We start from the raw sequence: 21,758 nt of genomic DNA, 5'->3' as shown, positions 1-21,758 counted from the left end.
CTGCCGTTGAACATTAGCTTGCTAAGAGTTTTTTTTTTAAAAAGGTACCATGAACTGATTTAGCTTGCTGCCACATATGAAATGTGGTTCTAATGACAGAATTAATCTTTCGTGAGTTACGAATTCTTTGAAATTAGAATCCAGAAAATTATATATGGGAGTCACTTCTTCCTTTTCTAATTCAGTGGATAGTATTGTCTTCGCTATCCAGCTGGTTTCTCAGAAACCAAAGTTGGCTCCATATAAATATAATTCCATTTTATGGGAAGTAGGTTCTCCCACACCACATGCCTAAGCTTCTTTAGATGTAAATGGCATGGCATGAAGGCTTGTCCTTCCAATCAAAACGTGAAACCAGTCTTTCCAAATGGCTTAATATTTAACTATTAACTATTAAGAGCAACGATTGCCTAAAATAAAAGCCCTTGGCATAATAACCATTTTCACAAAACTAATTCCCTCAAATAGACATGTCCTAATGGACCAATAAAACTTGCCTTGTCGTGTCTGAATGCGGCATTAGCGCCTTTTAGAGCTGGCTATAGTTGGTAATCACTGTTCAGGTGAAAGTGGGGGGTGGGGGAGATTTATAGAATAGTACTTTATACTGAGCTTCCACGGGGCCTTTCATCTGAAGATCTTAAAGCACTTGACAAACGCTAATTAATACTCATGATACCCCAGTGAGGGAGGTAAGTATTATTATCCCCATTTCACAGAAGAAATGAGGTTAAGTTGGGTAACCTGGTGAGTCAGGAACAGAATGAAGGGCTCCTAATTCTCAGTCTTGTGCTCATACAACCATTACAAGGGGCTGCCATTGAAAACATAAAAGGAAACACACCTCATTTTCAAATACCCTACGGTGAAAACATCAATTGCAAATGGGATCACAATTAAGCCACCTGGTTTTAACAACAGTAACACCATCTTGTAATCATCAAACTTCATTTTGAAAAAAATAGAAAATAGTATTAAAAGTAGTTTCCTTGAAGTATAAAATAAAGATTATTTTATCATGGGAGGAGCTATACAGAAATTTATGTTGAATAATTCGATAAGGTGGCCAAAACGTTGGATTTCACTTTTATCAGATGGTGGGTTAGATTCTTGCACAACTCTAAGCTTTCTGAGGGCAGATCCACCCTTTCAGAGTTTGTGTCCTAGTGTAGGGTGTAAATGGGTACATTACTCAATAAACATTAGTTAAACCAACAAAACCAACTAAATGCCAAGGTGCTGGGGGGCATGTGAAGAGGAATAGGATAAAACTCCACCCTCAGTGGGGCTAGGGAATTAAGGAAAGACATAAAATACAAGAAAGTAATTTTAAAATTAGGGGAGAAGAGCAGGAATGGTCCAAGCATTCAGTGTGAAAACACCAAGGTTCTAGGTTCAAATTGGAACACTAAAGGTTTTGATGAGTTCTCAGAGGCTAAGACCATTGCTTCTGGAAACTATTAACTCTCATATGCCATCATGGTGGCTTTTCTTCAGCTAAAGCTAATTGGCTTTCAAACAACCCACTGGGTTTTTAAACTCTTTGTTTAAAATGCTGAATATTATAATAAATACTGTTTGGTCCAAGAGAAGACTTGGAAATAGCTTAGAGATGAGTAGGGAGCCAGCCACACTGGTCTTCTTTGGGTTTCTCCAAAGTCTCTTTGCCTCAGGGTCTTTGCATTCTGAATGGTAGACCATTCAGCCTACCCAGAATGCCTTTCCCACCCTCCCTCCCCACCTTCTTCACCTGACCATCTCTCACCTATCCTTTGGATTTCTGCTCAAACATCATTTTTTGACTCTTTAGAATAGTTACAGCTTCTGAGAACTCTTTGCATATTTCCTTCATAATAACTATCTCAGCTTGTAATGAAATATTTGGATTTTTAAAAATTAATGAATTTCTCTCTTTCTTCTACTCACTGTCTCTAATTTTAAGAGATCTGTATCTGTTTTGCCTACTATTATAGCTTTAGCACACAGGAGGTCCTTAATAGAAACTTGTGGGATGAATAAACACACATGGTGCTAATTGCTGAGAAACTGGAAAGTAGCAGCATTTGGGGAGAGCTCATACTAAGAGAAAAGCAGCCTCAGTTAGTAGAGAGCAAGGCTGGTACTATCAGCAAGGCCCCAGTGTTGCTACGAGCTGGCTTGCCACTCACAGCTAGGCCATGGTGTTCAACCATTTAACATAAGCTATTTCACAGCACAGGATACCAATGTCATTCAAGGCCATTCAGTCACTCTGATCTATTAAGACAAAACAAGAATATTGTCCAAGCCACAAAAGCATCCAAACATCCCCTATTCAGGCTGAGTGACTGCTGCTGCTTTGACAATTACAATGTTAGCCTTGCATTGTTCTTCTCACCTGCAATGTAAAAATGTCAATCGTGGAATAGTCCCTCCTTCCTGACAGCAGCCTTGAACCCTCCCTAATATCTCCTAAACATGTCCTAGGCCTATAATAAGATCTTTTCACCATCCTCTTACTGAGATGTCCCATGGTCCCTCCTGATGTGAGGTCTCCCTCATCACAATGAGCCAACAGACCCAATTCCATCAATAAACCAACTTTGTGTCTCTGGTGGTCTTTGATTTGGGGACATGGAAAATACAAAGACTTGTATATAATGAGACAAAAAAGATTGATATACAGCTGTTCAAATATGTCTCCCTTCCCAGAGAATGATTTAGGACTGGGAATGTTTCACTCCAGGAAGTCATTCAATCTGATTTTTAAGATACTATTGAAACACTATATTAATATAGATCTTCCTAAATTATCAGATGATTTAAAAATCTCTTCACACTGAATTTCGGAAAGCAAACAATTATGAATTATTTTCATGGAATAATTTTTAATGTGTTTTTATATATTCTTAAATGAAAATGGGTGTATACTCTTTGGAATTGTCAATGTGAGGTAGCCAACTAGAAGAAAACAAGGTAACTTCCAAGGTTAATCTGCAAGGTACATAGACCAATGTGGATAATCAAAGACTGATTAAAGTTCTTATAAGAAACTACTTTTCATGCTTCTTTCAACTGCTCCATGTAGGCTACCACCTCAAGGGGAAACTGCAGTCTATGCTTTCGCTATTTGTTTTTTTTTTTTCCTGTCTATTCAGTTACCTAAAGACCTAATATATTTGGGTTAGAATGAGAATGCATCTTCTCTATCTCTGTAATCTAATTCATTTCTTCCTAACAATTCTAGTTTCAAATTCCGCCCTCTGCCTCTTCTTAAGCAACTCACAGCAAATTCATTCAAAGCATTCCCAAAGCCAAGGGCAGATTTTAAAGGTTGTTCACAGTCAGCAGAGGCAGTGTATCTCAATCTTTTGTATCTTAGTTTCCTTTGGGGTGACATAAAAATTTTCTGATTTCATCAACTGCTGGGTGTTCCCTGGAGTCTCCACTTGAAGACAATGGCTTTAGATTCTAGTACTCCTTAAGTTGATATATCATAAACCCCCCATCTCCCATTAAGAATAATTCATCTCTTTAGAATGGAGCTTTCATTCAAATTTGATGTCACTCCTCAATATTCTGCTTATTGTTTCAATTTCATTAAATAATCCATGTTTTCTGTTGACTTGTGGATCCAAAGAGAACCTTGGCCAGACCATCTTGGGAACATCCTTACCATGTGTCTCTCATGCTGCCCCCAGTTCTGGTCTAGCATCTGAATTCTTTCACCCACATATTTAACTTTTCTTGCCCATCTCGTCTTGCTACTCCTCTTTCTTTCTGTGTATATATTGCACTTGAAGCTCAGCTTGTTTGAAACTAAACTCATTATTTGCCCTTTCCTACCTCCAAATTAATCCCTCACTGCCTGCTCTTTTAAATATAGGTCTTTTATTTTATTTAATTTATTTCCATTTTCCTTGCCCCTAACATTAAAGCAATTTTCAAACCCCATCAGTTCTTCCTTCACAGTCTCCTTTTTCCATTCCCTCCTTCATTCCCTTGGACTACTCCCAAGTCTGCTGTCTCTGTCTCTCTTTTCTCCATTCCATCCGCCAGAGCATTGCCAAATTAGCCTCTGCTGAATCTTATTTCAATCATGCTATAGCTCTGTTAACAAAATATATATAAATATAAATAAAGACACATCTACCAAATCTAGTTCAGGCTCTTTAGTTTGTAGCTGGGTGGGCTACAGGGTTTCCCCTCACCCCCACAGAGAGTTTTGGAAAAAAAAAAGGACAGTTTTTAAGAGTCAGAACCAGAATTCAGAGGCAAGTCTTTCAACTTTAAATCTTCTATAACCTAACTACAAGACTGTGTGACTTCTTGCTAAACTTCATTTCAATATGTTTACATATTTCACTTGTAAAAATAAATGGACCAACACGCAAAACACACACACACACACCCCACTGTAGTACTGGAAGAGCTACATAATAAGTGTGCTTATGAATAACTCATTAAACAAAGACCACCTCTTGACATCCTCTTGTCTTTCCTCTCCATTCCAAGTTTTACCAGCAACGCAAACATTTGATACTACAGCGTTTTTACAAATAGAAGGTTCATGTCGATCCTGCGTTGAGCGAGTATATCGCTCACTTCGTGTATATGTGCTCACTTTGTGTCTCTGTGTCACATTTTGGTAATTCTCACAATATTCAAATTTCAAAGTTTGAAATATTTCAAACATTTTAATTATTACTATATCTGTTTTGTTGATCTGAGAGCAGTGATCTTTGATGTTACTATTGTGATTGTTTTGGGGTGCCATGAGCTACACCTATATGAGACAATGAACTTAATTGATAAATATTGTTTTTGTTCTGACTGCTCCACTGACCATCGTTCCCCCATCTCTCCCCCTCCTTGGGCCTCCCTATTCCCTGAGACACAGTGATATTAAAATTAGGCCAATTAATAGCCCCTACAATGACCTCTAAGTATTCAGGTGAAAGGAAGAGGTACAAGTCTTCCACTTTAAGTCAAAAGCTAGAAATAATTAAGCTTCATCGAATGAAGGCTGAGAAGGGTAAGGAAGCTGCAGAAGAAAAACTGACAGCTGGCAGAGTTGGTTTGTGAGGTTTAAGGAATAAAGTTTTCTCCATAACATAAAAGTGCAGAGTGAAGCAGTGAGTGCTGATGGGGAAGCTGCAACAAGCTATCCAGAAGATCTAGCTAAGATCATTGATAAAGGTAGCTATACTAACAAATTTTCAATGGAGACAAAACAGCCTTGGATTGGAAGAAGATGCCGTCTAGGACTTTCATAGCTAGAGAGAAGGCAATGCTTGGCTTTAAAACTTAAAAGGAGAGGCTGACTCTCTTGTTAGGGGCTAATGTGACTGGAGACTTTAAGTTGAAGCCAATGCTCATTAACCATTCTGAAAATCCTAGGGTCCTTAGGAATGACACTAAATCTTCTCTACTTGTGCTCTGAAAAGGGGAAAATAAAGTCCAGATGACAGCACATTTGTTTAAAACATGGTTTACTGAACATTTTAAGCCCACTATTGAGAACTACGGCTCAGAAAAACATCGCTTTTTTCCAAACATTACTGCTCATTGACAATATACCTGGTCACTTATGAGCTCCGATAGAGATGTACAAAGAAATTAATGTTGTTTTCATGCCTGTTGAGGTGGTTTGGATCTGTGTCCCCACCCACATCTCATGTTGAATTGTAATTCCCGGTGTTTGAAGCGGAGCCTGATGCAAGGTGATTGGATCATGGAGATGTTTCTCATGAATGGTTTAGCACCATCCCCTTCGTGCTGTTCTGGTGACAGTGAGTGAGTTCTCATGAGATCTCGTTGTTTAAAAGTGTGTGACACGTCTCCCTTTGCTCTTGCTGCTCCTGCCATGTGAGACACCTCTCTCCCCCTTCACCTTCTGCCATTATTGTAAGTTTCCTGAGGCCTCTCCAAGTCATGCAGATGCCAGCATCATATTTCCTGTACAGCCTGCAGAACCCCAAGCCAATTAAACCTCTTTTATGTATAAAATACCTAGTCTCAAGTATTTCTTTAAAGCAATGTGAGAACTGACTAATACATCTGCTAATACTACATCCATTCTACAGCCCATGGATCAAGGAGTATTTTGACTTTCAAGTGTTATTACTTAAGAAATACATTTTGTAAGGCTATAGCTGCCATAGGTAGCAATTCCCCTGATGGACCTGGGCAAAGTTAATTGAAAACCTTCTGGAAAGGATTCACCATTCTAGATGCTATTAAAAACATTCATGATTCTTGGGAGGAGGTCAAAATATCAGCATTTACAGGAGTTTGGAAGAAGCTGATTCCAACCCTCATGGATGACTTTGAGGGGTTCAAGACTTCAGTGGTGGAAGTCACTACAGATGTAGTGGAAATAGCAAGAGAGGTAGAATTAGAAATGGAGCCTGAAGATGTAGTTGTTTTGCTTCAGTCTCATGATAAAACTTGAGTGGATGAGGAGCTGCTTCTTATGAAGGAGCAAATAAAGTGGTTACTTGAGAGGGAATCTACTCCTGATGAAGATCCTGTGGGTATTGTTAAAATGACAACAAAGGATTTAAATATTACATAAATGTTGTTGATAAAGCAGCTGCAGGGCTTGAGAACATTGACTCCAATATTTAAAGAAGTTCGACTGTGGGTAAAATGCTATCAAACAGCATTGCATGCTACAGAGAAATCTTTCATGAAAGGAAGACTCATTTGATGTGGCAAACCTCATTTTTTTTTCATTTTAAGAAATTGCCACAGTCATCTCAACCTTCAGCAACCACCCCCTGATGAGTCAGCGTCCATCAACATGGGGGCAAAACCCTCCACTAGCAAAAAGATTACCATTCACTGAAGGCTCCGATGGTGATGACCATTAGCATTTTTTAGCAATAAAGTATTATAAAATTAAAATACGTTCATTGTTGTTTCAGACATAATGCTATTGTACACTTAATAGATTACACTGTAGTGTAAACGTAACTTTTATATGCACTGGGATACCAAAATATTTGGGTGACTCACTTTATTGAGAGATTAACTTTACTGTGGTGGTCTGGAATGGAACCCACAATATCTTTGAGGTATGCCTGTAGTGAAATATCCCAGCACTGTGTCAGTCAACAATGACAACAGTCATGGGCATTGATGAAGTTCAAGAATTGTGTATTCCATGAATACGCCTTCTGAGCTCCTCTCCTCTTAACGAACCCTCTAGAGTGGTTCCCATGGCGCTTCCTGTTAATGTGGCAAAACAGCATTTCAGCATGGCTGAGGGAGCTCTGACAAAGATGCCCTGAAAGCATTGTCCTGCATGTGCCCTGTTTGGGAAACCTGAGGGAAGCCTAAGGCTACAGTTAATTAGGAATGAATTTGTTAAATCAATGGTTAGGAATAATGGACTTTACGGTTAACATTTTTTGAAGAATGAATATTAAGATTATGATTATTATCGAGAGTTTTAAAATGACATAATAAAATGTTTGTAAAATTATCTCAAGTGTTAACTGCAAAGTACAAAAGCGTACTGAAGTGTGATCTCAACTTTGTAAGTATAGACACAAATATTTATGGAGATCTGCTTGTGAGATTGAAAGGAAATATGCCAGAATCTTTACAGTGATTATTTCTAGAAATGGGAAAGGATTGCTTTTATATCCCTGTTCTTTTAAAGTGTTCCATAAGTAGGTGTTACTCCTAGAATTATAAAAAGCAATATATTTTTCTTTAAACACTTTATTTATTGATTTTGTTTGAAGAGTTATACATTTGTATGATTCAAATATCAAAATGCTTTAACAGAGTAAACATTGAGAAGTCTTACGGAGCGTGGAAGCAGGACGTGACTCAGGACGCAGGACTCAATCAACTTCAGAGGCAGGGCCCAGACACCAGACCAAATTGAGGACTAACTAAAACAGGGAGGAGGCGGGAGCACCTTTCCATAAGACACACCTACCAGTGTGCCATGTCAGTTTACCATTGCCATGGCAACAACCGGAAGTTACCACCCCTTTCCATGGCAACAACCCAACCACCCAAATGTTACCATCCTTTTTCTAGAAATGTCTGCATAATCTGCCCCTTAGTGTGCACATAATTAAAAGTGGGTATAAATATGACTGCAGCACTGCCTCCGAGCAGCTATTCTGGGCAAACTGCCTATGGGGTAGGCCTACTCTGCAGGGAGCAGTACTTCTGCTGCTGCTGTACACTGTTGGTTCAATAAAAGTTGCTAATACCACTGGCTTGCCCTTGAATTCTTTCCTGGGGGAAACCACGGACCTTCCCAGGCTAAGCCCCAATTTGGGGGCTCACCTGCCCTGCGTCATCACCTCTACTCTAGTTTTCATCTCTTCCACTTCTCTATGAACAGCTACTCATTTAGTTTCCTCTGCATTCTTCCTGAGTTCTTTTTGCAGATATAAGCAAATATGAAAGCATGTTGTTATCCTCTCCCCTTTCTTACACAAAAACAACATTACATACACTGCTTTGCACTTTGTTCTTTTCAGTTCATTTATCCCAGTGGTATTTCCATAAGAGTACATGCATAAAACTTCCTCATTTATTTTCACACCTGCATAGGAGTCTACTGTGTGGATGTTTCACTGTATTTGTTTCTTCTTTTTGACTATTACCAAAATAATGCCACCATGAAGAATCTTGTATATACCTCAATTTTTAAAGTTTGCAGATGTCTTTGTAGGATAAATATGTGGAAAGGGGTTTGCGGTTCAAATGGTGAAGGATGCATTTTTCATTTTGATAATGATTGCCAAATTGCCCTCCATAGCAGCGACACTATTTTACACTCTCATCAGTAATGTTTGTGAGCGTCTGTTTTCCACATCCTTGCCAACATGTGTGTTGTCCAACTTATTTGTTTAATCTAATCTTATAAATTAAAAATGGCTTTTATTTGTATTTTTCTTATATGAGGTAGATAAATATCTTTTCACCTATTTAGGAACCATTTGTATTTCTTTTTTTGTTCAGTTCCTTTGCTTATTTTTCTAATGGATCACGGATTCTTGTTTATTTAAAGTCGGGAGATTATCCTTTTGTTAATTGCAAATTCTTTTTTTTCAGTTTATTATTTATATGGTGATATGTGGTAGATACATCAAGTAGTAGGTTTGGGTTTCTTAAAATGAAGTTAAAATTAGGAATCTCTTTAGAGTGGCTCTGACATTTGAGTCATAATTAGAAAGACCTTTCCTACTTCAAGTTTATAAAGGAATTTCCACATTTTTTGTAGCACTTCTGTGTCTTCAGTATTGACACTTAGATCTTCAGAGTTTTTCATGATCTACGTTGTGAGAATCCAACTTTAAGTTTCTTGAATAGCTACCTCAGGCCCCAGCACCACCAGGTCATTTTTTAAAAAGCTCTTGATATCACATATATCTGAGTTTCTACCTTTTTCATATACTTTCTTAAAAGTAATATAATTTTCAGGAAAGAAAGAATGCTGTATGGGAGCTCAAGAAAAGAGCTTCTTCAGATCAACTACTTGGTGATGAAGAAAATAATAACTTATTTTTTTCTTTTTGATGCAAGGTCTTACTCTGTTGCTCGGGCTGGAACACAGTGGCACAATCATGGCTCACTGCAGCCTCAACTTCCCTGGGCTTGGGTGATTCTCCCAGCTCAGCCTCCTGAGTAGCTGGGACTACAGGTGTGCGCCACCATGCCCGCCCAATTCTTTTGTATTTTTTGTAGAGATGGGGTCCCGCCATGTTGCCCAGGCTGGTCTTGAACTCTGGGGCTCAAGCGATCCACCCTCCTGGCCTCCTTGGCCTCCCAAAGTGCCGGGATTACAGACATGAACCATCAAGCCCAAACAATATTTTTTTTAAACACAGTACATATTAAATTTTTCTACATTTTTTTTAAAAAAAGTAAAGATCACCTAAATTACATTATCACAGACAACACCTTGGCATATAGCTAGTTGTCTTCTATGTAATGTAAATATGTGAAAAACACTTTTCCAAGAAGTTTCCATTAGAAAAAGAAATAGGATAGACATAGTAGGAGGCTGCCAAACTCTCAAATAACACAGATGGGATCAAGAAACAAGCTTAACACAAATGAGAGTGATTAAAGCCATTTAAATCGCTTAGAGCGGTGGTTCTCAAACTTATCAAAAATCAGAAACACCTGGAGGGTTTGTTCTACCACAGACACCTGGACTCCACCCCAAAGCCAGAAGCAGTAGACCTGGAGCAGGACCTCAAAATTTGCATTTCTAAGGAGTTCCCAGGTGATGCTAATGGCTCTGCCGTGGAAGCCACAATTTAGGACCCACCGAATTAGAGTAAAACTTGAGTGCGTGAAGATTCAGATAAAATGACTATGTAAATTTAGGTTGATTTAAGGTCAGCCAGAAACTTATTATTTGGCCCCCGTGGAAATATTTCCAAAAGGTGTTGATCGCCTTCCCACCGAAGGAGATTCAGTGCTCTAACCCTAATTGAGGGCTTCTTGGCTGAGAAAGAATCTTGCCATGTCCTGGGGTGATCCTTGTAATAGGAGTCGATGGAGACGGTGCTGAAATGCCTGCTTTGGTTCAGATCCCCAGAGTTACCTGCAAAGTTCCTTTTAAGTTCGACACTCCTGATGTCCATCTTAACTTTTTCTCAAAAAAATAAGATGCTTTGATGGCACTTACATTCCAACGCTGAGCGAGGAGACAGCCGGTAAACCTAGAAACCGCAAATACATTATCCTTTTGACCATGTGTGCTGTATGGGGGTATTAGGCAGAGACACCTCACCAGGGCTCTGGTATACTCTTGAACAGCTTCCACTCTGGCTGCTGTGAGGGACAAGGTGAGTCAGGGAGGATAGAGTGGAGGCTACAGCAAGAATCTGGGTAAAAACCAATGCTGTTGAGACCAGAGTGGAAGCAGTGGAGAAAGACCAAAAAATCCATTTGAGATGTACCTTGAAGGGAGAGCTGAAAGGAGCTGCTGCTGCTTACACTAGGGTGATGGGAGTCAGGGCAGGAGATGGAGAAAAAGCAAGAAGGATATTAAAAACAAGTCCATAGCTGGCCACGTACAAGACAGAATATGATTTTTCAAAAAATAAAAACAAGTGAATTGGGTACTTTAAAAAAAATTGGAAACTTCTTCCACATACATAGAGTTGGGGGATGTGGTAGGTCAAAAAATGGGCCCCTCCAAGATATCTACTTCAAATCCCTGGAACTTGGCATTGTGACCTGATTTGGGGTGGGTGGGAGGGAAGGTCTTTGCAAATTTAATTAAGAATCTTGAAATGAGATCATCCTGGATTATCTGGGTGGGCCTTAATCCAATGACAAGTGTCCTTATGAGAGAGAGAGTCAGAGGGAGACTTCACACAGACACCCAGGCAGAAGAGGAGCAGGCAGTGTGACCACTGCCGCAGACTGGAGTGATGTTGCCTCCGGGACAGCCTGCAGCTGCCAGAAACTGCAGGAGGCAAGGAGCGTCCTCCCAGAGATAGCAGGGTACAGTGGCATGATCTTGGCTCCCTGCAACCTCCGCCTCCCGGGTTCAAGCGATTCTCCTGCCTCAGCCTCCCAAGTAACTGGGACTACAGGCACGCACCACTGTGCCCAGCTAATTTTTGCATTTTTAGTAGAGACAGGGTCTCACCTTGTTGGCCAGGCTGGTCTCAAACTCCTGGACTCAGGTGATCCACCTGCCTTAGCCTCCCAAAGTGCTGAGATTACAGGTGTGAGCCACCACCCTTGGCCAGATATTATTTTTTAGGTCTTATATGCCAGTGGGTTTTTCTTTTTCCAAGTCTGAATTTGGCTATAACTGTAAAATATAATTAGTTCTTATTTAATGCCAGCATGACTCTGAGAGGGCAATTTTTCAGTTCTTTTGATCTAGCATTTACCCTACATTCTCAACATTTTCATGCCATTCACCATTTCCTTGCATTTTGCCTCAGCTGTCCTAAATACTAGCCCCCTCCACTTTTTTGTTTTTGCAATTAATAAATGCTGTTTTTTCGGATGCTGAGTTGGTCACTTTGCCTTTGTCATTTCTCTCAGTCACAAAACATATGGTTTTGTTATGGTTGATTATAACTGACTAGCAATATTTATATAACATTTCATCTCCAAGACTTCCCCAGCCACATGGAACTGTAAGTCCAATTAAACTTCTTTCTTTTGTAAATTGCCCAGTCTCAGGTATGTCTTTATTAGCAGCATGAAAACGGACTAATACACTTCACAACCACCCTAGGAAATTTCACATACTCATTTTATGAATGAAAAAGCTGATAATCAGAGAGGCTGAAGACCTTGTCCGTCTGTCTCACTCCAGAGTTTTTGCTCTGGTCTACCACAGTGCATTGGCTCTGGCTGGAATTGCTTTTCAAATACATTTATGGCTTCTAGGATATTTGTCAAATATTGCTTGAAGGGAGCAATTGGCTAGGACTCATTTTAATACACACACACACACACACACACATGCACACACACACATATATACAGATTTTCTGCTATGGTCTTTGTTGCAATGATATTGTTGCTCCATTTGTACTCATTACCTTGGACCCAGTCCTCCATACGGTCAACATATACACATAGTCAGGGAAGATATATTTGGGCCCAATATGGGTTATATATTTTGTCCTCTGCAAAAAGAGTTATGAAATAATTTTAAAATTTAAATGATTTTAAAGTAAAATAATTTGTAGTATACACTGAAGGCAAAAAGTGTTACATAAATGCTAAATAATAATATTGTAAAGCCCCTATATTCTGTGATAATGAGCACTATATAAATGCTAAGTAGAATAGAATAGAAAATGTAGTGTTTTGAAATGGCTTATCAATGTATTAGGTTTCTTGTGTTTCATATGCACATATATATATATATGACTTGCAGCAAAAATGAAAGAGAAAATACTTATCAATTTTAATAATTGTATAGCTGTACTATTCATTATAACACTGTGACTCTCTAAATCATTTTGTACCTAAGAAGAAGGTACCTGTTACCTATTACTGTGAAACAAACTACCCCAAACCTTAGTGGCTTAAGTCATCAAGCATTTTATTACCTCTTATGATTCTGTGAATTACCTGGGCTCAGATGTCTGCTCCATATGGTTCACCTGAGGCTGGAGTCATTTGGAGGCTCAACTAGGTTGGACTACCCATGATGACTTACTTGCATAGGTGGCAGTTGCTGGTATTGGTTGGCTGGTTGCTCAGTTGGGAGTCAACTGGAGTGTCTCAGTTTTCTTCTACTGGCTTCACTGTAGGGCTTGGGTTTCTCATACTATGGTGGCTGGGAACATTCCAAGCACACCAGTCCCAATGTACAAGCACCTTACTGAGCCTCTGCTTGCACTGTTTGCTAATGACCCATCAGCCAAAGTAAGTCATGAGACCAAGTCTAGAGTCAGTGTGGGGAGGACTATATAAGGCATGAATACCTAAAGGTGTGGTTAAATCAGAGCCATCATTGCAATAGTCCACCACAGAGCCATAGCCAGCCTTGAAAATATCCTTGTATCCCTGAGTGGCACAGAAACAGATGGGACCCTTGCCATCAACACCATCATAGCAAAGATCTAGAATAGAAGGTTGCAGGGCTTACAACAACCATTCCGTACAAGACACCTCAGTGATGACCTGTGTGGAATGGTAATGAAGGACCAGATGGGATAATAGTGACCCTAATACAAAATAGAACCATCACACCCATGGCACTCTATAACTCTCATGCATTACTTAACAATACATTCAGCTGCAAGTAGCATAAAAGACAATTCTAATGACTTTAGAAAGAGACCTTTATTTCTCTCACATAATAAGATGTCCAAAAAATAGATGGTTACACAAATTGGTTCTATAGTTCAACAGTGTGTTTGTAATTTTTGGCTTTTCCTGCATGGTCATAAGATTGCTGCCCCAGCTCCAGGGATCATAGCTGAGATCAAAGCAGGAAGAAGGAAGAGGGAGGGAGAAGCTAGCAACAAGCCATCTGAAATCAAAAGCTTTGCTAGAAATTTTCAGCTGACTTCTTCTTATGTCTCACTGGCCAGAATTGGTTACCCCAGCTGCAAAGAAGGCAAAGAAAAGGAATAGTCAGCTGGCACTTCGCTGCTCAATATGGTATCAAGAGTCTGTAAATAAAGGAGTTGTGGTGGGGGCAGTTATATTGGTTAAAAAAAAGTGTCTGTCGCTACCCTAAAACTTAGAAAAACAACCCAGAAACAAATTCAAAAACAACCCAGAAGTGTCTGAGATAAAAGCAGCTATAACCTTGATAGAATGAGATCTTGAAATCCAAATTAAGTTATTTTAAAGAAAAACAAAGTTACATACAGCTGCTATGATTAGATAATATCTCTGAAGGGTTATTCCCTGGCACATAGCAAGTGCCAATACATGTTAGCTGTTGCGGTAAATGTGATGTAATAGTAGTGGTGATGATGATATTAATTATTATTACAACTGGCATGAGATAAATTAAGGTTTCGCCATTCATCCAACAAACACTTATTGAGCTTTTTCTTCATACAAGAACCTTTACAATTGAAATCTTAGGAAGCAAAGAGTTCAGTGGGTGATTCATATTATTAGGGGAAAAAACATTTATTTTGGATAAAGTATTAACAGAAAAAGATAAGTGCTTTTGGAAAACATTCCTAATGATTCAGAATACAATTCATTCTCCTTAAGAACATACCTATGGAGATGGAAAACATTGTGGCCCCAATTAAAATTTTTTTGTGGTAAAAAGCACATATAACTCAATTGAAGGTCAGGAGTGCTGGCTCATGCCTGTAATCCTCGCACTTTGAGAGGCTGAGGCAGGAGGATCACTTGAGCTCAGGAGTTTGAGACCAGCATGGGCAATATAGTGAGACCTCATCTCTACTGAAATTAAAAAAAAAAATAGCTGGGCATGATGGTGCACATCTGTAGTCCCAGCTACTTAAGAAGCTGAGGCGGGAGGAACACTGCAGCCTGGGAGGTCAAGGCTGTAGTGAGCTGTGTTCACACCATTGCACTCCAGTCTAGGTGACAGAGTGAGACCCTGTCTCAAAAAAAAAAAAATTAAAAATATTCAATTGACCATCTTAGCCATTTTAAAGTGTACAGTACAGTAATAAAAAGATATTTTTGTTGCAGTAACAGTTTCAGTAAAAATAACAGTAAACATTTGATCGGAATAAGGGAATATATAATATAGACCTGAAGAAAGAGGGAATATCAAACCTGTTAGTTTTGGGCTGTTTTATGATTTTCTTTAACTTGGTTTGAGTTTTCGAGTCAGCAAAAGATTAAAGTTGATACAGAAACACACATACACACCCCCGGACACACACACATTCCTCTGTGAGAATGTCTTGGTTATGGAGATGTGTCTGCTCTTTGTAATAAAAAAGGACACAGGTTTACTGCTAAGCCCAGGCAGGTTTGCTGGGCCAGCTCTAAGGGCTCAGAATGAAAACACAGAAGAAAAAAACAAAACAGGTAACATGCCCCAAAAAGTGCACAGAACTTTTCTGAGTGTAAGAGAAGGGAACAGGGAGAAGAGAATGGGATGGGATTGTGAGGGGTGGAATGGCAGGGAGGATTAACAGGATGGATTTCAGGAGGGAACGTGAGAGAAAACAAAACTCAAATGATGGTTTGGCATGATCCAAAAACAACAGATAGAAGGTAAATAAACGTTTCCTTAGAAGAGAGAACCTTGAAGTTTCCCCAAAAAAGGAAGAAAAAATGAAGGGAAGGAAAGAGAAGCAAAGGAGATGGGGAGAAAGGGGAAGGAAGGGAGACATCAATAAAAGCAAAAGCCAAAGAAAACAAGAAGCAAGTTTAACAGTTAGAATTCGAGTCCCAGAAGATAATAGCAGGAAATAGCACAATTCCAGGCAAAGAGAAGAGATACAACACTCAGGTTACTTTTAAGAAGAGGAAAGTACCTTTTGGCCTCAACTCCCAGCTTCCAGTAATTTGATAAAATGATGAACACAGACGAAAGAAGAGAGGCAACTGCTGAGGTCCCCTAGGCCTTTGAGAAAACGGAGTTGTACCTTTGACAACATAAGTGCGTATCTACAAGAAAGGCAATAATGTAGACACTGAGGGAATGGGTACTGTCCAAAAAGAAATGCCCCACAAATGTCACCATGGCAAAACTAAAAGAGTCTACAAAGTTACCTAGCATGCTGTTGGCATCATTGTAAACAAACAAGTTAAGGGCAAGATTCTTGCCGAGAGAATTAATATGCATGTTGGGCATATTAAGCACTCTAAGAGCCAAGACGATTTCCTGAAAGTGTGTGAAGGAAAATAACCAGAATAAAGAGGGAAGCTAAAAAGAAACCTGAAGCTGCAGCCTGTTCCACCCAGAGAAGCACACTTTGTAAGAACCAATGAAAAGGAGCCTGAGCTGCTAGAGTCTATTAACTGAATTCACGGTATAACAGGTGAAAAACAAAAAGAAGAAGAAGAAGACTTCTGGATTGTAAAGGAAGAAAGAGGAAGAGGAGGAGGAAGGGAAAGAGGAGGCAAAAATAAATTTGAAAGCTCTTTGAAACCACAAAATATGGTAAAATGAATAATTTTAAGAAGAGAGTACACTGTAAATCACATATTAATGTTATGTAAAAATTATGTATAAAAGCTAGAGATAAGTCTGTAGAACTCAAAAAGAAGAGAAACAATGTAAACACTAGTACAAAAAAATGAATGCAATGTAGTTATTCAAATGTAGTTCAAAATATGTAAGATAAGGTAGAGAAGATATTAAATTGTTAATAAGAATTGGGGAAGAAAAAAGAATCAGATTTCAAATTAAGCATTATATTAACTAGGATAATTCAGGTATCCACTAGGACCTGATAATTCAGGTCTCCATCTATGACAAACCCACAGCCAACATCATACTGAACAGGCAAAAGCTGGAAGCATTCTCCCTGAGAACTGAAACAAGTGAAGGATCCCCACTCACATGACTCCTATTCAGTATAATACTGGAAGTCGTAGCCAAAGCAATCAGGCAAGAGGAAGAAATAAAAGGAATCCAAATAGGAAAAGAGTAAGTTGAATGATCTCTCTTCATAGACAATATGATTCTATACCTAGAAATCCCCACAGCTTCTGCCCAAAGCCTCCTAGAATTGATGAAACAACTTCAGTAAAATTTCAGGAGACAAAATCAATGCACAAAAATCAGTAGCATTTCTATACATCAAAAACATCCAAGCTGAGGGCCAAATCAAAAATGCAATTCTATGCTGCAGAAGGATGGTGTATAATAATAATAATAAAAGAATACAATTCTATTCACAAGAGCCACAAAAAGAATAAAATACATAGAAATACAGCTAATCACAGAGGTGAACAATCTCTCCAACAAGAGTTACAAAACAGTGCTGAAAGAAATCAGAGACAACAAAAACAAATGGAAAAACATTCCATGCTCATGAATAAGAAGAATCAATGTTGCTAAAATGGCCATACTGCCCAAAGCAATTTACAGATTCAGTGCTATTCCTATCAAATTGCCAACATCGTTTTTCACAGAATTAGAAAAAACTATTCTTAAATTCACATGTGTTGAAAGGGGCCTCGCGCCGCCCCCTTGCCTCTCGGCGCGCGGGGCCTCTACGGGGCGCTCCCGCCCCACGCTGGCCTGGCCTGGACTGGAAGCTGTGCTGCGTGCCTGCTTTTGGCTCTGGGGGTGGGCACCGGGGCCAGTCGGACAGGGGCAAGCAGCACAAGGAGCGCAAGTCGGACAAACACCTCTATGAGGAGTATGTAGAGAAGCCCTTGAGGCTGGTCCTCAAAGTAGGAGGGAACAAAGTCACCAAACTCTCCACGGGCAGCTCAGGGCACGACTCCAGCCTCTTTCAAGGCAAATAAGATCATGACAAACACAAGGACAGAAAGCGGAAAAAGAGAAAGAAAGGAGAGAAGCAGGTTCCAGGGGAAGAAAAAGAGAGAAAACGGAGGAGAGTTAAGGAAGATAAAAAGAAGCGAGATCGAGACCTTGTGGAGAATGAGGCAGAAAAAGACCTCCAGTGTCATGCCCGTGTGGGATCCTCTCACAAGCTCTTTAGCCAAACAAGAAGTAGAACAGACACCCCTTCAAGAAGCTTTGAATCAACTGATGAGACAATTGCAGAGAAAAGACCCAAGTGGTTTCTTTTCATTTCCTGTGACTGATTTTATTGCTCCTGGCTACTCCATGATCATTAAACACCCAAGGGATTTTAGTACTATGAAAGAAGAGGTCAAGAACAATGACTACCAGTCGATAGAACTAAAGGATAACTTCAGACTAATGTGCACTAATGTCATGATTTACAACAAACCAGAGACCATTTATTATACAGCTGCAAAGAAGCTGTTGCACTCGGGGATACAATTCTTAGCCAAGAAAGAATTCAGAGCCTGAAGCCGAGCATAGACTTCATGACTGACTTGCAAAAAACTCGAAAGCAGAAAGATAGAACAGACTGGGGAGGACGGAGGCAGAGTGGGGAGGACGGAGGCTGCTGGCCCAGAGAGAGAGGACTCTGGAGATGCCGAAGCACAAGCCTTCAAGAGTCCCGGCAAAGAAAATTAAAATATAGACAAAGATATGCTTGAAGATAAGTTTAAAAGCAATAATTCAGACAGAGAGCAGAAGCAGCTTGACCAAACTGTGAAGGAATCTGGAGGAAAGCTGACCAGACAGCTTGTGAACCGTCAGTGCGAATTTGAAAGAAGAAAACCAGATGGAACAACAACGTTGGGACTTCTCCATCCCGTGGATCCCATTGTAGAAGTGTGAGACTTGAATTATGGACCCTACAGTTCTTATGCACCACGTTATGACTCCACATTTACAAATATCAGCAAGGATCATTCTGATTTAATCTATCCAACCTATGGGGAAGACTCTGATCTTCCAAGAGATTTCAGCATCCATGAGTTTTGGGCCACATGCCAAGATTATCCATATGTTATGGCAGATAGTTTACTGGATGTTTTAACAAAAGGAGGGAATTCCAGGACCCTACAAGAGTTGGAGATGTCATTGCCTGAAGATGAAGGCCATACTAGGACACTTGACACAGCAAAAGAAATGGAGATTATAGAACTAGACTCAGCAGGGCGTCTGGACCCCAATACTCAAGACAGGCTCACACACTGAAAGTAGCAAACTTTGGCGCTCCAGTTGAAATTTTTGACTCTGAAGAACCTGAAGTATTCAGAAGAAACTTGATGAGGCCACCAAATTGTTCAGGGAGCTCCAGGAAGCCTGGAACGAGCATTTGAGCACCAGACCCCTCCCAGTATGATCTGTCTCTTGGGTGCCTCCTGCAGAGAAATGCGTCTCACTGAACAAGTGACCAATAATCTTAAAAACTTGCACAGCAAGTACCTCCAGGTGATATTGTAAGCCTGTATGAATTTCAAAAAGGAATGGGGATTTCCATTCCTTCCCCCATCATGGAAAACAACTTTGTAGATTTAACAGAAGATCCTGAAGAACCTAAAAAGATGGATGTTGCTGAGTGTGGACCTGGTGGGAGTTGAGGCACCTGGTATTTGATTATATATTATGTATATACTTTTTCATTCTTAACTTAGAAATGCTTTTCAGAAGATATTAAATATTTGTAAATTGTGTTTTTAATTAAACTTTGGAACAGTGAATTTGAATGTTCCAGAGGGGGAAAAAATAAATAAAAATAAATAAAATTCACATGGAACCAAAAAAGACCCCGAATAGCTAAAGCAATCCTAAGCAAGAAAAACAAATCTGGGAGTATCATATTATATGACTTCAAACTATACTACTACAAGGCTATGGTAACCAAAAAAAAAAAAAAAAAAAACACAGCATGGTACAAAAACAAACACATAGACAATAAAACAGGTGGGAGAACCCAGAAATAAAGCTTCACATTTACAACTATCTGATCTTCAACAAAGTTGACAATAACAATGAGAAAAGGACTTCCTATTCAATAAATGATCCTGGGATAACTGGCTAGTCATACACAGAAGATTGAAACTGGACCCCTTCCTTTCACTGTATATACAAATCAACTCAAGATAGATTAATATTTAAATGTAAGACCTCAAACTATACAAACCCTAGAAGAAAACCTAGGAAATACCATTCTAGACATAAACCTTTGCGAAGATTTCATGACAGTCTCCAAAAGCAGTTGCAACAACAAAGTAAACAGACAATCTATAGGAGAAAATACTTGTAAACTATGCATCTGATAAAGGCCTAATATCCAGAATATGTAAGGAACCTAAACAAATCAACAAGTGAAAAACAACCCCATTAAAAAATGGGCAAAAGATATGAACAGACTCTTTTCAAAAGAAGACATACATATAGCCAACAAGCATAGGAAAAATGCTCAACATTACTAATAATTAGAGAAATGCAAATCAAAATCACAATGAGATACCATCTCACACTAGTCAGAATGGCTATTAACAGATGTTTGGGAGGCTGCTGCAGAGAAAAGAGAACCCTTACACGTTGCTGGTGGGGATGTAAATTAGTTCAGCCACTGTGGAAAGCATTTTTGAGATTTCTCAAAGGATTTAGAACTACCATTCAACCTAACAATCCCATTACTGAGTATACACCCAAAGGAATATAAATCATTCTACCAAAGAGATACATGCATTCATATGTTCATTTTAGCACTATAATAGCAAAGACATGGAATCAACATAGATGCCCATCAACAATGGACTGGATAAAGAAAATGCAGTACACCGTGGTATACTATGTAGCTATAAAAAAGAACAAAATTGTGCCCTTGTGCAACACAGATGCAGCTGGAGGCCATTATCTTGAGCAAATTAGCACAGGAACAGAAAACCAAATATTCCATGTTCTCATTTATAAGTGGGAGCTAAATGTTGAGTACACAAGGACACAAAGGGGAGAATAGACACCGGGACCTACTTGAGGGTGGAGAGAGGGAGGAGGGTGAGAGTTGAAAAACTACCTGTCAGGTACCATGCTCATTACCTGGGTAATGACATTATTTGTACACCAGTCTCTAGCAACATGCAATTTACTCATGTAACAAATATGCACATGTACCCCCTGGACCTAAAATAAAAGTTGAAAAAGGAAAAAAAAAGATAATGCCTTCTGCTGTAACAAACAAAGCTGAAAAAACACCAGTGACTTAATAAGAGTTTATTTTGAGCACATAAAAAAAGTTCACAGTTTTCGTTTTTAACATAGAAATGGAAAACTTTTAAATCTGGAGACACCGATTTTACTCTATTTTTCATAGTAAGACTTGTGGATGGCTCTTCCTGGAATAATTGACAAGAATAGCAAAACACACAGGATTTCAGTGTATCCATGAAAGAAAGTAACTGGCTTATTCTAATTCAAGTAGAAATGTAGTGTTTTATAAAGACATCATAAATCACTTACAAAAGGAAGATTTACTCAATAACTAAGACAATTACATAGCTATTGGAGAAAAAGTAAAGTTGAATGTCTACACTGCTATATGCCAAAACAAATTTCAAATAGATTAAAGATTTAAATATAAAAATAAGCATAGCAACTAGAAGAAAAATAGTTAAATTTCTTTTACTTTACATTGGAGAAAGACATTCAAGCATGAAATCAAAGGCAAAAGCCATGAAGAAAAATATTAACCAATGAAACTTACAAAAACATTTAAAACTCATATATATTTTTTAAAGCCATAATTCATTTAAAAGCAAAAAACAAAGTAGACGAATAGTTGAGTCATATC

General features: G+C 39.0%; 1 pseudogene; it reads left to right on the top strand.

Annotated features, from left to right (window-relative positions):
• The window catches only part of LOC100592162, a 50,005-nt pseudogene extending 30,466 nt beyond the window's left edge, over positions 1 to 19,539 (top strand).
• Positions 19,540 to 21,758: the final 2,219 nt, after the last annotated feature.

The sequence above is a fragment of the Nomascus leucogenys genome, chromosome 5 (genome assembly GCF_006542625.1).
Source record: "Nomascus leucogenys isolate Asia chromosome 5, Asia_NLE_v1, whole genome shotgun sequence".
Classification (NCBI taxonomy): Eukaryota; Metazoa; Chordata; class Mammalia; order Primates; family Hylobatidae; genus Nomascus; species Nomascus leucogenys.
This window is presented reverse-complemented; position numbering and strand designations above follow the sequence as displayed.